The following is a 17,785-nucleotide window of genomic DNA, read 5'->3' as shown; positions in this document are numbered from 1 at the left end:
CCGCTGGAAGGCGGCGGGCAAACGAGGGGCCAGGCCGATCCGGGTCCAAGGTCTGGGCTCGGAAGGATGTTGAGACAAGAGGCAGTGCAAAGGCCACCATCACACTTAGGGTGGTAGGGAAATAAGTCTGGAACCTGCACTCCCGTCTTCTGGAGAGTCCTGAGTTGGAGAAGTTTCCTTGTTACTGTAGAACCTTCCAAATCAAAGAGCACTCGTATATTTTTTTTTTTTTGGGGGGGAGGAGGGATTGCTAGCGTACAGGTGACAGGCACACATATTCTTACGAACAATCCGAACAATCCGGTAGCACTGACTCCCGTTAAAAACCAAAACAGAACCGCAACACCAGCCCTCCTCGCCTCCAGGCGTTAACTCGGCGGGGGCCAAATCCACCCCTGCCCACTTCAGGGAGCTGGTCAGTAGAATAACAGTAAAGTAACCGCGAACGTTTCCATGACCTGACTCAGCTCTCTTTATTAGCATTTTAAAATTCAAACAACCGGGGGTGGGGAGGAGGAGGGAAAAAAGAAATTGGAGTGGGGAGAGAGCGCGGGTAGCCGCGGTCAAACTTTTGGGAAGTGAGAAATCTGAAACGTCCGTGACCTGTGGAGTTGTCTGGCTTCCTCCACTCTGCAGAACCCAAGAAATGAGCCTTCGGTTCATTTTCTTGCTGGGGGTGAGGTGGGGTGTGTGAGTGCCCGCGTGAAGTGGTGTAGTTCCAGCCACCCGCAAGCCCCAAGGGCGAGGTGTCCTCCATTCGCTGCGGTGTAAGTTTCAGTGGAAACTTTCTCTTAGAGGCTCCTCCTCCTTCACCTTGGAAACGGACACCTGGCGGCGGAGAGTTGGGGGGTAGGGGCGGGGCTGGCAGTGGCCGGGGCGGGGCCCCAATCCTCCAAGTCCTGAGCGGCAGGTTGGGCCCCGCCCAGGCTCGGCCCAGCCTTCCCCAAGGGCGTGGGGAGAGTGGGGGGTACGGGGGCGAACGTGGGACCCGTGCGGCTCTGCTACAGGCTGTTGATCCGTCGAAAAGTTGCGCTCAGACCTTCTTCAGCCTCCTACTTTCTTCTGCCGGTTTTGCTATTGAGTTGGAGCGGGGCAGAGACCTGCGTACGAAGTATCAGGCGAATTGCCAGCTCCCTTTCCTCGCGGTGCCCTGCGCGGTTGGTGGCTCGGGGTTCATCCTCACGATCGGGGCACAAACTTTCTGGACTGTCCTAGGACACCAGTCGGCGAGTCCTGAGCCTCGCGGGGAGGCGCAGTCGCGGCCGCAGACAGGTACGTGGCACGTTGCTGTGAGGTTTGCACTTGACGGATGCTTTTATTTTAGAGGGTTAAGGGAGTGGGGAGAGCAGAAGTGTCCCTTTCCTGCATCTCCCGGCTGGGCTGGAGGAGCAGGGATTGGGATTGGGGGGTGGAGGCAATAGGAATATCCCAGACAGATCGCTGCGTGGGGCCAAGGCACAGCGGGGAGGGGACGGCTCACAGAGCTGTGGGACCGGGAGTTACTCCGGGAGCGAGCTTGTTTTGATGACGGTGTCATCGGGGCTCTTCACCCCTTTCCTTGGTCCGTGGGGCCGGAGAGCTGAGTCCTACGGGAGGAACACGCAAAGACGAAGAGATCCAGGGCTCTTTTTTCCTCTCCAAACCTCCTCACTTACAGGAGACAGAGGCGGTGCCACTTTGAGGTTTGTAGTACTTCACTGGTATAAGGACTTACTTGTTTGGTGGCTGTTGCTCAATTTCATAAGTTCTCTAGGGAAACTGCATTCGAGTCGTGGTTGTCATTAATGGTGTGTGTGTGTGTGTGTGTGTGTGTGTGTGTGTGTGTGTGTGTGTCCCGCCCCGACCTCAACAAAGCTCTCTTGTTAACCCTACTTCTGCTATGGAGTGGAACTAGTTGCTGTCTTATTTCAAGCCCTGCCAGAGTGAGGTGTTGGTGGCAGTGCTTGCCGTGTTTGCTTGGGGCTTTGGGAATCACGTGAACAGATCTGATGAATTATCCCAGCTCTGTCCCACTCATCTGGATCCATCCCTTCTTAGCAGATCAGGCTTCCCCCCACTCAGCATGTGCTGCAGCCTCAGCCATCCAGGTACAGGGAAAATTTCCCCGAGTGGGGAAAGAGCCCCAAACAGAGGAGAGACTTCCTTGAGTGGTAGTAAACAATGCATATGAATTGTTGCTTCCCTATAAACTAGAACCACTCTCTGGCTTCGCTGAAAGGGTCCTGCTGTCAAATTCATCTCATTAGGAAGTCAGCTGCTCTCTGGTAATAGTCACAGAAGCCCTGATAAAATTATATAGGTCATTGAAAAATAATTCCTGCTTAATCACCTTTATCCTGTTGGTTAACGAGAGAAAAGATTTCCTCTCCTTAGTATACCATGCCGGCTTGGCAGGGTCACCTGCCTGACCTCAAGTTTGCTTGTACACCTGGCACTAGACAGGATGTCATCCCTGAAGCTGCCCAAACCTAGTGCACTACAACCGCAGTCCATATCTGGAGAACTTCAGTGGTCTCCTCTGGACAGAACTGAGCAGAAGATTCAGCCCGTTCATTTACTCTTTAATGCAGCATAGCTGTTGGCTTTGGATAACTTTTCACATAATTAAAGGCTGGTTTCTTTGACCTCCAGTTAATCCCTTTCTACAGAGCTCATAAAAATTGTGGCCATGCTTATCTTGAAATAAATTAAGTTTGAGGTCCCATTTGTCATTTGTCCTGTAGCTTTTGGAATACGATTAAACTGTGGGACAGGTGGAAAAGGCAAGAGAAACCGAGCATCAGTGAACTAGACTCAGAGGAATATTTGGAGTATTCTCATAATTTAGGCCCAACTGTCCAGCTAGGTTCCTTCTTGCCTCTAAATAGGAAGGGGCACTATAGGTTGTATTGCTGCTTTTCATGTAGTCCCTTTGAAGATGGGAAATGGAAGGACCATTTTACTACAAATTCGGAGTAATGTGTTGCTGGACAGTTCTTCGTGAGACCCTCCCAAGTTTGGTTCAAAACACTGTCACTGCAAAGTTCTTTCTACCATAATAGGAAGTCAGTAGACAATCTCTACAAATCAGGAAGCAGATGTACAAACCATGGAGAAATATAGAGGTCCATCTTAAAGACAAATAAGTTGCCTGATGAGTGATTTTTGAACTTCTGTTCTTGTATTACTCTTAAAAAGAAAATTTGATAGAGAAGCTCCTAGTCTGTACAAATATAAAATACAATTGCTCTCTCGGGTCCCTGCTTAGATGGTTGATCTTTATGGATGTTTGTCTCATAGGGCAATACATAGACCCTTAGAAGAGCCGGCCCCTCGGCCCCACGGATGCTGGCCTCGGAACACAATTTCCCTCTACTTCACTCTTAGTCCCAGCAACTTCCTGCTCTTATGAATAGTTTTTAGCCTCGGTAGGGGAACAGTGCTCAAGAATACCAGTAAGTTCAGGGGCTTCATTTAGGGGCTCTCTTAGTAAGATAACAGAAAGTAACATCTGCTGTGCTGTATGATTGACAAAGTGCTTTGACACGTCCCATATTTGTTTTTTGTCATTTTTCCATTTTGCAGTCAATGCTATTATATCCAGATTACACAAGAGGAAAATAGATGAGATTCAGAGAAAATAAGAAACTTTTACGTGTACTTGGCTCCTGTATGTGGAGGACTCAGACCCAAATTTAGGATTTCTGATTTAGAGGTCATGTTTTAATTTTGTTTTTTTCTCCTACTTTTTGTGAAGTGGTTGGATGAAAAATGGGATCTTATTTCTTACTAACCAGCCTGCCCATAATTAGAGACAGGACTACATATAAATATGTACATCTATATGTGTATGTAGCATTCATGTCCTTTGCATCTCAGCAGTGTGGCTATACCTGGAGAAGTGGGTGGGTTAGGTGAATAAGTGCCCCCACAAGATTGAATAAAGAACTTTTGGTAATATCTAAAATTAAAGAAAATCAGGAAATAGCAACATAAGTGTGTGATTTACAAATATGGAAGTAATTGCTAGAAAAAACATTAGAAGAGTTGAACAAGCTTCTTTTGGGGACTCTGGAACTCAGGGTGAAGAGGAGCCAGGCAGGACTCTGATGTTTGGGGCCAGTATCTTATAACTTCATATGTTACGTTTTACATTATGTACATGTATATTCTTTTTAAAAAATCCTCTGGCAAGGGCAGAGTAAAGGTCTGTTTTCAGAATTTTAGAGCTGAAAGGGATCACAGAGATTGTTTACTCCCAGTTATTTCATTTTGTAGGTGAGGAAATTGAGGTATAGGAGTTTAAATATTTTGTGACAGTCACATGACTGTAAAGACAAACCTTTCCCAGCACAAGGTCACACCCCTCCCCAGGCAGGTTGAAATTTTCCCCATGCTTGTGATTCATTTCTCAATTACCTTTCTAGTCAGTTCTCACTTCTTCTATCTAGTTTTTACAATGTTTGAAAGGGTTACAGGAATTTGGATTCAAAATTCCTCATATTTCCAGTATGAAAATGCTTCAAATATACTTAGAGTCTGCAGGCTCTGTAATTTTTTGGTTAATTCTGTAAAAACTTAGAGTTAGAGACACTTACGCATTTTGTCTGCAACTATTTAGGAATTGACAGTGTTGCTCAGTTAAATTTGATAAATACCAGAATTTGGGCTAAACTTTTATCTTGTGAACCTATGACTAACAGGAGATGCTACGGGGGCTTTTCCAATACTTATGTGTGATGCTTAATTTTGAAATTCTGAGAATAAGATATAATTGTCTTCAAAAAAATTAGTAAAGAAAGATGACATTTTGAAGATATTATAGAAAAGTTCTAGCATACTAAATTTTCCCTTTTCTTCATAAGATTTCTCCTACTTCCCCTCCAATTATGTCACTAACTTAAAACTTCATTTTTCTGATTATATACATAATACATATTATTCAACATTTAAACCTTATAGAAATAATGAAATTTTGAAAGTTAAAGCACACTGTAATCTTATTTTCTGGCGAAACTGCTAAAAATAAGTATATGTTTTTCCCCCTAAATTTCTCTTTATGTTAAAATATATTTACTACTATTGTGATTGTTAACTGGGGTTAACAACTTTCAACTTAGTTTTTGTTTTAACTCACTGTATCATGAAAGTGTTTTGAAGACCATACATATGGCACATCCTGGCTGTACAGTATTGCATCACAGGTTATTTAAACAATTTCCTATTGTTGGAAATTTGGATTGCTTCCCATTGTTCCATACTAAGAACAGTGCTTTAGGAATATCCTTAAAGCATACTTGTGTGAGTGTTTTCTGTAGGAAAGTTATGTGAAAGAGTCAGGGAAAGGAAAATACTAAATTTCTATGATTTATACTTCCTCTAATAGTGTGCCTCCATTTCAAGTTACATTAATACTTTTTTTTCTGACTGTATAAGACTAAAGATAGAAATATTAATACATGACCAGACACTGAAACAAGAGGTCACAGTAGCAAAAGGCTCTGAATTTTTAGGTAGCGCTCACCTCATTTCCTCACATTTCAGGTTCTTTTCGCTTTTAATTTTTTCCCCATGAGGAGATAGTAATTGGTAATAGCTATAAAAATACTCTGCAGTTTTCGGACAAGCTGCTAATTAGCTTTTATGGAGCATGTTTAAAAAAATTTTTTCTTAACATTATTCTAGGGCATGCCATTAAGGAGTTCAGAGACTCCACTAAGCTTTGCAGAAAGCAGAGTGAGGGTTTTTTAGCTCCCCTTCTTGTAGTTTTGAAGTTTACCTCTGGTGAAATATTAGTAATGAGTCAGATTTTAAGATCTTCAGGCTTGTAGAAAGAGCCAGGAACTGATTTCACTCTTCTGTGTGTGGAAAATGTGAAATAAGATACTTTGGCTAAATTTCATGACTCAGGCTCATTGAAGCAGGAACATTTCAGGAATTCCTGTGGCACAGTTTTTATTGGCCATCTTAGAGAGTTGATTGATATTTTCATTGAGCCTAAGCTTTGTTAATAACCATTCAGTTAAAGGATTATGTTTCATTCCTCAACATTTGTGTCTTATGTTTTGTGTTCATGGAACTTGAAGTTTATTCATTTTAGGTTGATTTTCTTTATAATATATCAGAATGAGCATAGAAAAAAACATGACTCTCTCTAGACACACACACACACACACACACACACACACACACACGTATACCCTATATGTATATATACAAGTTTATTCATGCGTGAGTATATAGTGATATAAGCTGTATTTTAAAAATATGATCTTTGGTAGGTCATTTAGCATGAATACTTTGTGCGTCCTCAAAATGAAACGATGTCTATCCATACTTTATTAGGAAAAATATTTCTTCATTTTTTTGTATAATAAATTCTCTTAAAATACTTTCTTAGGACATGGGAAATTTATAGTTTACATGTACTCGTATTTTGATCTTTTTGTGTCTGATGTATTATTCTCTAACATGAAGTCACTTTTTTGATAAGTTGGATATTTTAAACCTCTCTTATTTGTGTACGTTACGCAATGTTTACATTTCTTATTTTAGGCATGATGAAGTAGTTTAAATGCATATGAGAAATCTGACAATGGGACTTTCATTGAACTTGATTTGCTTCAGGAAACACCGGACTACCTATTTACCTGAACAATGTTAAAAACTTACTAATTTCTTATCAGCTCGATTAAGTTTGACGTCTGAATTTCCTCCTTGTACTTCTCTACTGTGTGACTGCATGTCCTCTGAAAAGTAGACCTTGGAGTTCTGTGAATGACGCAGCTTGTAACTTGTGTTTCTGTGGAACAGTTGTGTTGCTGCCTCCCTTTTTTCCCCTTAAAGTAATCCTGACTTGGTCATGTTTTAGGGTTAGTTTGTCACTGAGGAGTGGTCATTCCTTCACAATGAATCACACAAGTAGGTTTGATGAGGCTTCCTGAGAGGCTTCCTGCTTCAAGCCAGCCTGACTCAACCTGTTGTCTTCGGAACTCGTGTCAGCATAGGCATGCCAAGAGCAAACTCGCAGCTTGGCTCTCTTCCCTATGTGGGTAACTTCTATATCAGAATCCTCATTGCTGACCTTTGGAATCCTAGACTTGCTTCTCCAGTTCCTGCTGGTAAGTCTGCATTGGATCCTGATATCAAATTAAACAATAGAGCAATAAGAGTAACTCTGCATCTTATTCACTTAGCGGAGTACCTTATATTGAATAGACGCCTATACATATTTGTTGTTGATGATGTGCCTCTTATTATCACCTGGGCAGCTATAACATTTAAAAAAATCTTGTTTCTGGTCCCAGTTTTTCTTTCTCTAATCCATTTCAGTGAGTTTGATTTAAAAAAGTACAGCTTTGCCTATGTCACTGGTCATGGTCCTTGTTGCCTACTGGGTATTATTGACTCAACTCAAGGCGTGATGGTTAGTTTTATGTACCGACTTGACTGAACCGTGGGGTACCCCACTGTTTGGTCAATGTTATTCTGAGGGTGTGTGTGAGAGTGTTTCCGGGTGAGATGAACATTTCCATCCCTAGATCGAGTAAAGCAGTCTGCCTTTCCCATTGTGGGTGGGCCTCATTCTATCTGTTGAAGACCTGAGTTGAACAAAAAGTCTGAGTAAGGAAGAATTCGCTCTCTTTGCCTATCTATCTTTGTGCAAGGACATTGATCTTCTCTGCTTTGGACTCAAACTTGGACTTGAACTTGCATGATACTGTAGGCTTTCCTGCTTCTGTGCTTGCCGACTGCAGATCTTGAAACTTCTAAGCCTTCATAATTGCATGAGCAGATTCCTTATAATAAATCAATGTTTTTGTCTCTCCTATATATATGTTCTCCTTTTGGTTCGGTTTCTCTGGAGTAACCCTTGAGGCATCTGTGATCTGGTGCCCTGTGCAGATCCTCTGCTCTGGCTGCCATCCGGATCTCCTCATGCCTAAGCCACACTCTGCAGATTCCTTCTTCTCCATCCCTGCTGGGACTAGTCCTTCCTCTCTCCAGTTAGCTCAGTGACGTGCATTCTCCAAAGCCCTGTTCAGAACCTGTGTCCTCCATTAAGCCTTTCTTGGCTGTCTTCTCCTGTGGCTGTTTCTTGGCATCTGAATCCCTATGCTGAAATTTTAGAAGCTTAGTCATTTGCTGCCTTCTAGTATTAGTTTTCATACATTTGTCTTTCCTCCCAACTAGATTATAAACTCCATTAGGACCTGAACGAAGCCCTATGCTTCCAAATCCTCCACTGTTTTTGGTGTTGCGTTTCACTTAGTAGGTGGCCAGTGAATGAATGAATATATATATATATATATATATATATATATATATATATATATATCCAAACAAAAAAATGTATGCAAGTGGACATTGGTCAACATGGCTCAAGCAGTAGTTTGCCATAATCAGAAGTGTCTGGAAGCTGATGGTAACCACTTTGAGCACCTCTTGTAATTGCAGAAGTCAAATATCACTTGTGTTTATATTTTGTTATCAGTGTATATTGAGTGTTACAACTTTCATACAGTTTTCCTTTCTTAATATGTGTATTTAGTTTTTTTGTTACCCTCGGTATATATTTTCAAAACACTAATATTTACCTAGAAAAGGAAAGGTAAATCTGGGGTTTGCATGCCCACACTCCCCCATCTTGATGGAAGAAGTGTCTAATTCCTTTCTCACAGGACCTAGTACTCTTTTTTATCTATGCAGTGCTTTGGAGAGACTCTGCTGGTCGTTTGGGGTTGTTACTAGCAATGAAGCCTATATATCATCCTTGACCTCGAGCCAACTTTTCCTAAGAAGAAAATTGAGTCATGTTTAGAGTCCTGTTAAGTTTGCTCTTTCCTAAGGTACTGGTCTACAACTGATTTTGCTGCCCTCTGCTTTGCTCGTATCTCTTGTAATTCCCTTTGCTCTGCCTCTGGCTAAGTCTTTTCATATCTTCCTCTGTAAATATGCCATGTAGCACATTTGTGTCAATAATTTTGAAAAGGGTGAAGGAGAAGAAATGTGGAAAATGAGCTGTATGTTCCTAGGCAACTTGGAGTTGTCAAATTTTATGCAATTTTCATTCAAGCACAGTATGATTTTCCTCATCTTTCCTGCAATTGAATGTAGTTTTTGAGGAACATCATTGGAAATCTGACCTTATTCTGCTCTTTGGCTTACCTTTTAAGCTCAAAGTATTGCAAACCCTCCACTTGCACTTTTTATCCTCCTTACCCTGCTCTCCTACAGTACACTTATCCACTAACATATTGCAGTTTACTTACTTATTATGTGTATTATTTGTTGGCCATCTCCCTGAACAAGAATGTATAAAGCTCCATGAAGGGCTGGGATCTTTGACTATGTTAGGATCGGCTATCTTTGGCTTTGGATCCCAACACCTCGATCAGGCCTGACATTCATAAGTATTTGTGGAACTGAGCGGGAGTTTGCAGACTTGGAGCCCTGCGCTCCCCAACACGTCCCCTTTGTCGCCTAGGCCTTCTCTTCTATCCTCTGAAAGGTCTCTCTCTCTTTTTTTTTAACTTCTTGTTACTAAAGATCCCTTCTGTCTGGACCTAGTTAGTTCTTTCAAACCATCCAGCGACCTGTTTCCCAGGTCTGTGCCTTTGTAACAGCCACATCCGTAACAGAAGGAGTTTACAGTCCCTTGGCTGTTCATAGTTTATAAAGCACTTTCACATACGGGTACACGCTGTGATCTCATTTGAGGTATTCTTGAGTCTGTGAGCACAATGTATTTTTCAGGGCCTGTCTTTCACGAAAGCATGCGAGTTAGCAAAAGCTTGTCCCACCAGGAGATGCAACTGTTCTTCACTATGTGCCAAGCATACCCTCTCATTGGCTGTGCTGTTGTCAAATTATATATGAGAGGTGTGCCTCTGATGTCTGCTGGCCTTCTGGGAACAAGCATTTCAGTCCCAGAAGAGTGCCTCCGTGCTACAAAGTCCTCAAGTGAAGTGATAAAAGTGAGAAAGGAAAACAAACAAAAAAAGAAGCAAGCAACCACCACCAACACATTTATAGGAGACTTCAGTGGAAGATACTTAGCTACATGCTGAAAATATATTGTCTCAAAGTGAATTTGCTAGCAAGGAGCTCCATGTGGACGCGTCCAGCTGGAATTGGAGACACAAGCATGGAATTGAGAAGGTCGGCTGCAGGATGCATTTTAGGATTTTGCGTAGAGATAAGAACGAGTGACTTTCAGGTGTCCACTAGTAAATGCCATTACCCTGCTCCTGGCCTCTCTCCTTGCTAAGCTATGAAGATAGAACCATTTCCTTCCTAAAGGCTTTCTGTTCTCGCCTCCAAGCCATGGGAGCGCTCAATAACTATTAGTGTCTGATGATGGCACAGGCATATTCCTCTGAGCGTCCAGGAGCTGGAGGCATGTCACACGTTGACAGGGCTCACAAATCTCTTTTTGCTGTTTTGAAATATTGTGGCCAGGGGAGTTGTACACAACTTGCTCTGACAGAGTGGTCTTAAATATTCATTCCTTCTACCTATTACTTTAAGAGACATGCCAGCATTTAGTCTTCAGCCTGCCAGTAGCAATTTTGGAGAAATTATATTATAATTTTATTCAGCATACTTATTTTCATATAGCTCATTTATTTATGCATTAACAAATTAATATTATTATTTTTAATGATGGAGGAGCATACACTTTGCGATTAGTGGAAAGTCAGACTTTAAGTGAACGTCTTGGATCAGTTGTACCCTCTGGTAAATTAAGTAGTAATATTATTATGGGAGGGAACGTGGGCATAGTGGAAAGAGGGTACAGTTGGTGTGCAAATCTGGTTCAAATCCCTGCTCTACCGTTTAATAAACATGTGACTTTGGACAAGTTACTTTCCTTTGATGAACCTTAGCTTCCTTTGAGTGGAGATAATAATGCCCATCTCAGGGAGTTTCCGTGAGGCTTAAATAAAGTAACAGATGTAAAGTGCTTAACATGGACATAATAATCTATATATGGTAATTGTTATTTGTATACTGAGTCTCTATTAGCACTATTCTATGGACTGTTGGGTGGGGGCTTCAAAAGGTGTGTGAAATATGTCTGCAGGGCCACAAATGATGGCAACAGACATATATTTGACACATGAAAAATTAGGATAAGTGCCCTTCTCAGAAAAAAAGGAGGTGTGCTTACTAGTGAGAGGGAAGAGGACAGCTTTAGCTGGTTGCAGGGAGAGAGGCCAGTGTGTAGAAAACTCAAGCAAAGGCACAGAGTCTAGAATGAGAAGATGCTTTGTATTAGTGACATGGGACAAGGCAGATTCAAAGTGAATGGTTTGGAGTGGTTGGTTGAGGAGTTTGGACTGATCTGATAGGGCAAAAATCTTAAGAACTGACATCAAATTGACGTAGTTATGTTGGATCCTGGCTTTTATTCTTTAAAAATAGGTTCTGTATTGTAGGCCGAGTATTTGAATTGGTAACTTGAGGACGAAGTTGAGTACAGTTGAGAAGTTCCACTCACTGAGTGGAGACAAAGTGGTCTTTGTATTCAAGAGACAGATGTCCATCCCAGCACTCCCTCAAAAATTAGATGCTATCAAGCATTTATCTCACAGTTTTGTTTTTTGTAGGAAAGGTCTTTCAGAGTACCTAAATAGATGGTTTGGACAAAATCTTGTTTTCAGAAGGATTCCAGCTAATACATGCAGAAGGAATGATGCAAATGAAATAATTACCATTTTGCTTCCCCTAAAGAAGCAATAGGGCAAGGAATTGTCATCAGTGACTGCTAAAACTGTTTAGGTCAAAGGCTGGTGGGGAGCTTTATAATTGATGTTAGGCTAATAACCCCTAAACTCACTGATCAATCTTAATGTTACAAAAAGACGAAAAAGTAAATACTACATGTCTCCTAATTTGATGCAATAGAAAATACATAGAACTGTCTGTGAAGTTTCTTGCTAAAAAACTGAATGTGGTTCTGATCAAGGCTTTAGAACAAACTACTGGTTTATAAGAAGCACAGGAGAAAGAGGACCATGTTAAAAAATACCATGGAGATGTAATTAGCCAAATCCAGAATGTAGAAATTACTATAGGGCAAATTACTCAGTTCAGTAAATAAATGGCAAGAAAAACAGAGAAGAGGAACTATTATTAAGAGACTTAAGATACATATCAACAATACTTGGATCTTGATTTGGATAAATCAACTATACATTATAAAGTTATGGGACAATTTGGGCAATCTAAACTCTGGATATTAGATAACTTAAAGGACTTTTTAAAAAAGGAATTATAGTGGTATTATTTTGAAATGGACTCCTTATTTCTTAAAGGTACATTCTGAAATTATTTTCAGATGATGTGATATTGTATTATATTCTTATGGCTACCTTAACAAATTGCCACAGACTGTGTAGATTAAACAACAGAAGTTTGTTCTCTCACAGTTCTGGAGGCTGGAAGTCTAAAATCAAAGAGTAGGCAGGGCCACGCTTCCCTGAGATTCTCGGGGTGAATTCTTGTCTCTCCCAGCTTCTGGCAGCTGTCCTGGTCTTGGGGCTGTGTCTCTTAGCTCTTCTCACATCCCCTGCTCCTCTACGTCTATGGCTGTGTCTAATCTCCCTCTGCTTCTCTTTCATAAGGATAGATGTGATTGCATTTAGAGCCTACTTAGATAATCCAAGGTAAAATCCTTTTAAGATCCTAAATAATAGTCACATCTTTTGCTATATAAGTTAATATTCACAGCTTCTGGGGATTAGGAAGTGATCTATCTTTGGGGGCCAGTTTTTTGTTTTTGTTTTTGTTTTGTTTTATTTTTTACATACCTCAGATATGATATTTGAGATTTGCTTTAAAACAATCCATCAGAGGCAAGGATTAGGAATGAGAGATTATGACTGGCTGAATTATGATGGTTACTTTCTGAGCCGAGTCATGGCGGTTCATTGTAGGGATTCTCTCTACTTAGTTTGTGTTCAAACATTTCGTTAACGAAAAGTAAAAACAAATACACAGAAAAATATAAACTCTTCACATCTGTAGAATACCTTTACTAACCCTTGCTAAATACAAACCTCAGTTTTTTTTCTATTCATAAAAATTAGGTATGAAACTTCTAATATCCTGGATAATCCTTCAAGTTTTCATTACCTTTGTAGACGTATTTCTTTGTGCTTCTCAAGATAAGTAAAGGGTGAATGGAAGTCTCTTCACTTGGAATTCAGCAATTGTAAGATGTAAGATGACCTGAGGCTTAGATAGCTCCTTTTTCTCTTCCTTACTAAAATACTTGTGAGTGTATGAAGTGGATGGTTGTCCTGGAGACTCATGGGCAAAGTAACTTATCATGACATCTTTGTCAAACAGATGAAATCATGAAAGGGTCAACATTTTTATTATAGGGCCCATCTTTCAAGTGTGTTTTCACGTGATCATAAAATGTCCAAGTGAGCTGCAACTTGGCACATAGAGTACATTCCTTGGCATAGCTCAGTAGTAATTAATATGTTTCTGCAGATTACTCTTTAAGGTGGTATACTACAGTGTTATAAAGCTTGAGATTTTAATTCCTATATTCAATCTGTTTTATTCTGTTTTTCCTTAAAAATGAATACATCACGAGATGTTTCATGATCTCTCCTTCTCATTCCTGTGCTGGAAAGATTTCAAGATATCCGTTTAAAAATAGTAACCACACAAGGCAGAGCAGCATTTCTCAAAGAGCTATTGTGGTATATCAGAAGTATGATATTTCTTAAAATACCACTATATTCCCAATCCATGCTTAATTGTATGTGCTATAAATTATAACGACTGTCAAGGTACTGTGGTAGACTAGTCAAGTTACTTCACGTCTCCTTTAGTACCTGAATGATTTTTTTTAAGAAAGGAAAACAAATTCATATGCAGAACTGCTGATCAAATGATGCTTGGGTTGTGACTCAAATCACCCAAATCAGCATGTTTAAAGGTGCATTTTAGCCTTTAGAAGTCAGTTGATTGACATACTGTGGCTTTATACTCTTCCCTCAGTGTTGGTTTTTGTTTTGGTTTTTGTGTGTGTTGAATTTGTTTCTTTCCAAGGTAAAAGCTGCATTTTGTAGGGGTGGTATGCACTCTAGTTGCAAAATCTCAAAATTAGACTAGCTTTTTTATTTTGTTAGCTCATGGAATTAGAATTTAGCTGTTGTTGATATACTAGATTTGTTGTTGATATACTAGATTACTAAAACCTAGCTCCCTCTTTTATGTGTTGTTACAAATTGGTCTGTATATGTCAGACACAAAAAACGTGGCAATTTAGTACAAAATTAGACTTTCTGTGGTATATGTGTTCATATAGTATATAAGGCTGACTACATTTTGTACTTACTGCATTGTTATGACATTGTAACCCAGGCTGTAATGGGAAAGCTGTATTTTTTTTGGAGAATGTGGACTAGAGATGGCATATTGTAATAATATAGATATAAAAATGATTTTTCCATGTGGATGAAGTCATTGGTGAAAGAATAGATTTAAATCTTTGCAAGCCTCTTGCCCATTCTAGTTGCTTACTAAATGGTTTATGATAAAACTTGATGGTGATTATTAAATTTCTCAGCCATTCCGTCCTTTTAGAGTTGTAATATCAGCCAATTTATGTATCCTGTAATAAAGGAGAAATGATGTATGGAAATAATCAAGATAGTGGTTTACATTTCACTTGATATATAGTATCATGGTAATCTCTTCTGCTGATTAATGTTTCCTTTTGTGCAAGGAAGAAATATTTACTTAGTAATATTCTTTAGATATAGGTTCTTTTATTACCCAGATGTAGCACAATATTTCAGGAACATACATTTACATAAACTGAAATACTTCTTAAGTTTTGTGTTACTATTTGCTACTTTTTCCTTATCTAAAAGAAAAAATATGATGCAGAAATCCGATTGAAATATGAAACTAATATTTGCATGATGTTTTTTGTTTTGCAAATCATTAACAAAGAACTTAGACAAAGCCAAAGCATCATCTTTGATTCAACAATGAATATAGAATACCAATCGACCCTTTACTGATTTTACATCTTTGGTACCTCTCAAACCCACTCATCTCTCTTACCTGTATTAACTCTACTCTCTCTTCCAGATTATTATAATAGCTTTTTAACTGGTCTTCCTGCTTCTACCTCATCCACTCCCCAACTGGTTCTTCAGTCCAACCTTAATGATATGTAAACAATGTAGATTTTGTGATGTCATTTTCCTTCCCCACCTTCCCTCCCATCTTAAAATCTACTTGGGTCTTGTCACTCTTAAGGTAAATAAAGAACTTCAATGAGTACCAGGCTCTGTGGAGTCCAGCCCAACTACCTTGCAGCCACACCTCATACCATTCTTTCCCTAGCTGTCAGTACTGTGTTTCTTTCTTAATGGGCCCATACTCTTTACGAAAACCACAGAGCCTTTGCACATGCTTTCCCTACTCAGAACACCATCCCTCCCTACCTCCACCATCCCCATACTTCTCCCCCTCAGTTCCTCTTGCTTAATTGGTTAACTTAATCTCGAGCCTCATTTCCTCAGGGAAGCCTCTTTACACTAGTTGGGTTTTACTGTTACAGGCTTTCACATCACCATGTATCTTTTTTTCCCCATTGGACTTACGGTTATGATTTATGTACTTATGCAAATCATCTTCATGAGAGCAGGTAACAGGCCTGTTGTGCTCACCATCCTTTCCCTAGGACTTAGCACAGTACCTAGCACACATTAGGTGCACCATAAATGTTTGTTGAATAAATGAATAACATAAAAAAAATAGAATCAGATATAGCCATTACCTAATTGATTAGGGCACGCTCAATGTCAATCGCAAAGATCCTCATTATAAAAGTGAATTTGCCCTATGAAGAGATCATCTAGGGAGGTTGCCTGCTCGTTCCATAGCTGCTCCTGTTAGAAAGGAATTTTGGAACCGTTTTAATGAATGGTCTTTAGAAGTAGTTTACCAGCCACATAAAGAAAGCACTTATGCTTTTGATTAAAAGTAATATCCAGCTTGACATTTCTCTTTATTTTCAAACTGTACTTCCACCTTACAGATAGCAAATTCTACTTTCAAAAGAACCAAATTTGTCACAGTTGAAATTTTCAAAAAGAATGACATATGCATGAAGGCAGCCTTAAAAGATTTGTCCTAAAATAGGTTCAGCATCGGCAGGCATTCTTGTAATAAGCCATAGTGTTTGAATGGCCTGCTACTCCTGTGGATGTGTGGGTTCTGCTGTTTCTGTTCAAACCTTCCATGAGGTCACTCTTGGTGTTGTAAGGGTGTTTCCCTTTTACTTCCGGACATGAGGTAGAGGGATGCATTTTACCTTCTTAAGTCGCTTACTTCTTTGTGTTTTTAATCCTCCATGGGCAAAATTTGTCTTGGGGAGTTCTGTAGGTTTTTTTTGTTGTTGTTCTTTTTTCACCATAAAGGAAAGTAATATGGAATTGAGTTAACTATTATAAAATGTTTTAATTTGAGTTCTATCTTTAACAAAAGTCTCTGTTAGTATGAAAGATCACAGAACTAGGGCCACATTTTTTCATTGATAAGTATCAGGGATTTTTGCCAAGTTCTACTTTTCAAGATTATTTATTCAATACTTTGTTGATTCAGTCACTAGCATTTAACCTCTTTTATGCTAGATATTGCCCTTTTACTTCCTGATTTTGGAAGAAAGTGGTTGTGTGTACTCCCTTTCTCCGATAGCTTAAATTGGCATTGATTTTAAACAGGAGTAACTGGATTTTAAATAATACGTGCATGTCTGTGCCTTTTAATCTATGGGAACACTTTTGGATTTGCTGAACTGATAACTGCAGCTATTGAAGATTATCTTCAGGCAGGATATTTGTCACAGCTCCATTCAGGTCGCCGTGAGCACTGTACTTTTTGTTTATTCACCTTTGGGAAAATGCACTCAACTCAACATTGATATAGATGCTTTCAGAATAGGAGACAGCTCTGTAAGCTAACATTGTGATGGCAAGCCTTAGTGACGTGGCCAGTAACAAAAATTCTATTGACCTTTTATTCTTAAGTGCTCTTGTTTGCACCTGACCAACAGAGATTTGCCTTTCATTTGCTTTTTGTTTGGTTTCCTGCTTGCCAACAAAGTCACACATTTTCATACTGCTTCAGTGCTTTACTTAAGCAAATATATTTTTTTTGTGCCCAGCAATAATATCAAGATTTGTGAAAGAAAAATCTTTTGAATTTTGTTTGTTAATCCGTGTATGCTTTTTGTTAAATAAAACTCTTAGAAAAAGACCTTCCAGTGTTTGTACAGAAGACTTGCTGTGTTGTGTGCCTGTCTGTGTGAATCGACCTGTGACTGAGTCATAACGTCATACCTGAATCAGTGACGTGCAATCTGTGTGAGCCCTCGCCAACCCCTCCCTGACTCCAGACGAAATGATTGTCCCCAGAGGGATTTGAATACTGTCGGATGCATTTTGACTGAGATGCACTTACTTGAGCATTAAGCCCTTTCTCATTATATTTTATAAACCATCCAGTCGTAAGCGGAGTCATGTCATTATGTAATGTATTTAATGGGTACGGTTCCTGTGCCTGTCACTTATCTGGTCCTTGTGCTGTTTCTTGTGTGGGGTGTGAAGGGAAAGAGAATTACTCTTCGTGAGGTGGTGGCATCTCGGGACATTATTTTGCTGTGGTTCCAGGAAGTCTTAGGAATGACGGCAGTCATGTTCTCAAGTCACCTGTGCTCACTGGATGGGCACGGAGATGCTGTAAGGTCATGAAAAGTTAATGGAGA

At 39.9% G+C, this 17,785-nt stretch overlaps 1 protein-coding gene across 2 annotated transcripts in view; it reads left to right on the top strand.

Moving 5' to 3' along the window:
• The first annotated feature begins 911 nt into the window (after positions 1-911).
• The window catches only part of FHIP1A (FHF complex subunit HOOK interacting protein 1A), a 204,700-nt gene continuing 187,826 nt past the window's right edge, over positions 912-17,785 (top strand). For both annotated transcript variants that reach the window (XM_019722794.3, XM_074338440.2), the window contains exon 1: positions 912-1,272. The gene's annotated coding sequence lies outside the window, so the exon portion shown is untranslated. The remainder of the gene's footprint in view (positions 1,273-17,785) is intronic.

The sequence above is a fragment of the Rhinolophus sinicus genome, chromosome 15 (assembly GCF_057876585.1).
Source record: "Rhinolophus sinicus isolate RSI-liver-muscle chromosome 15, RSI-T2T, whole genome shotgun sequence".
In the NCBI taxonomy this organism is placed as follows: domain Eukaryota; kingdom Metazoa; phylum Chordata; class Mammalia; order Chiroptera; family Rhinolophidae; genus Rhinolophus; species Rhinolophus sinicus.
This window is presented reverse-complemented; position numbering and strand designations above follow the sequence as displayed.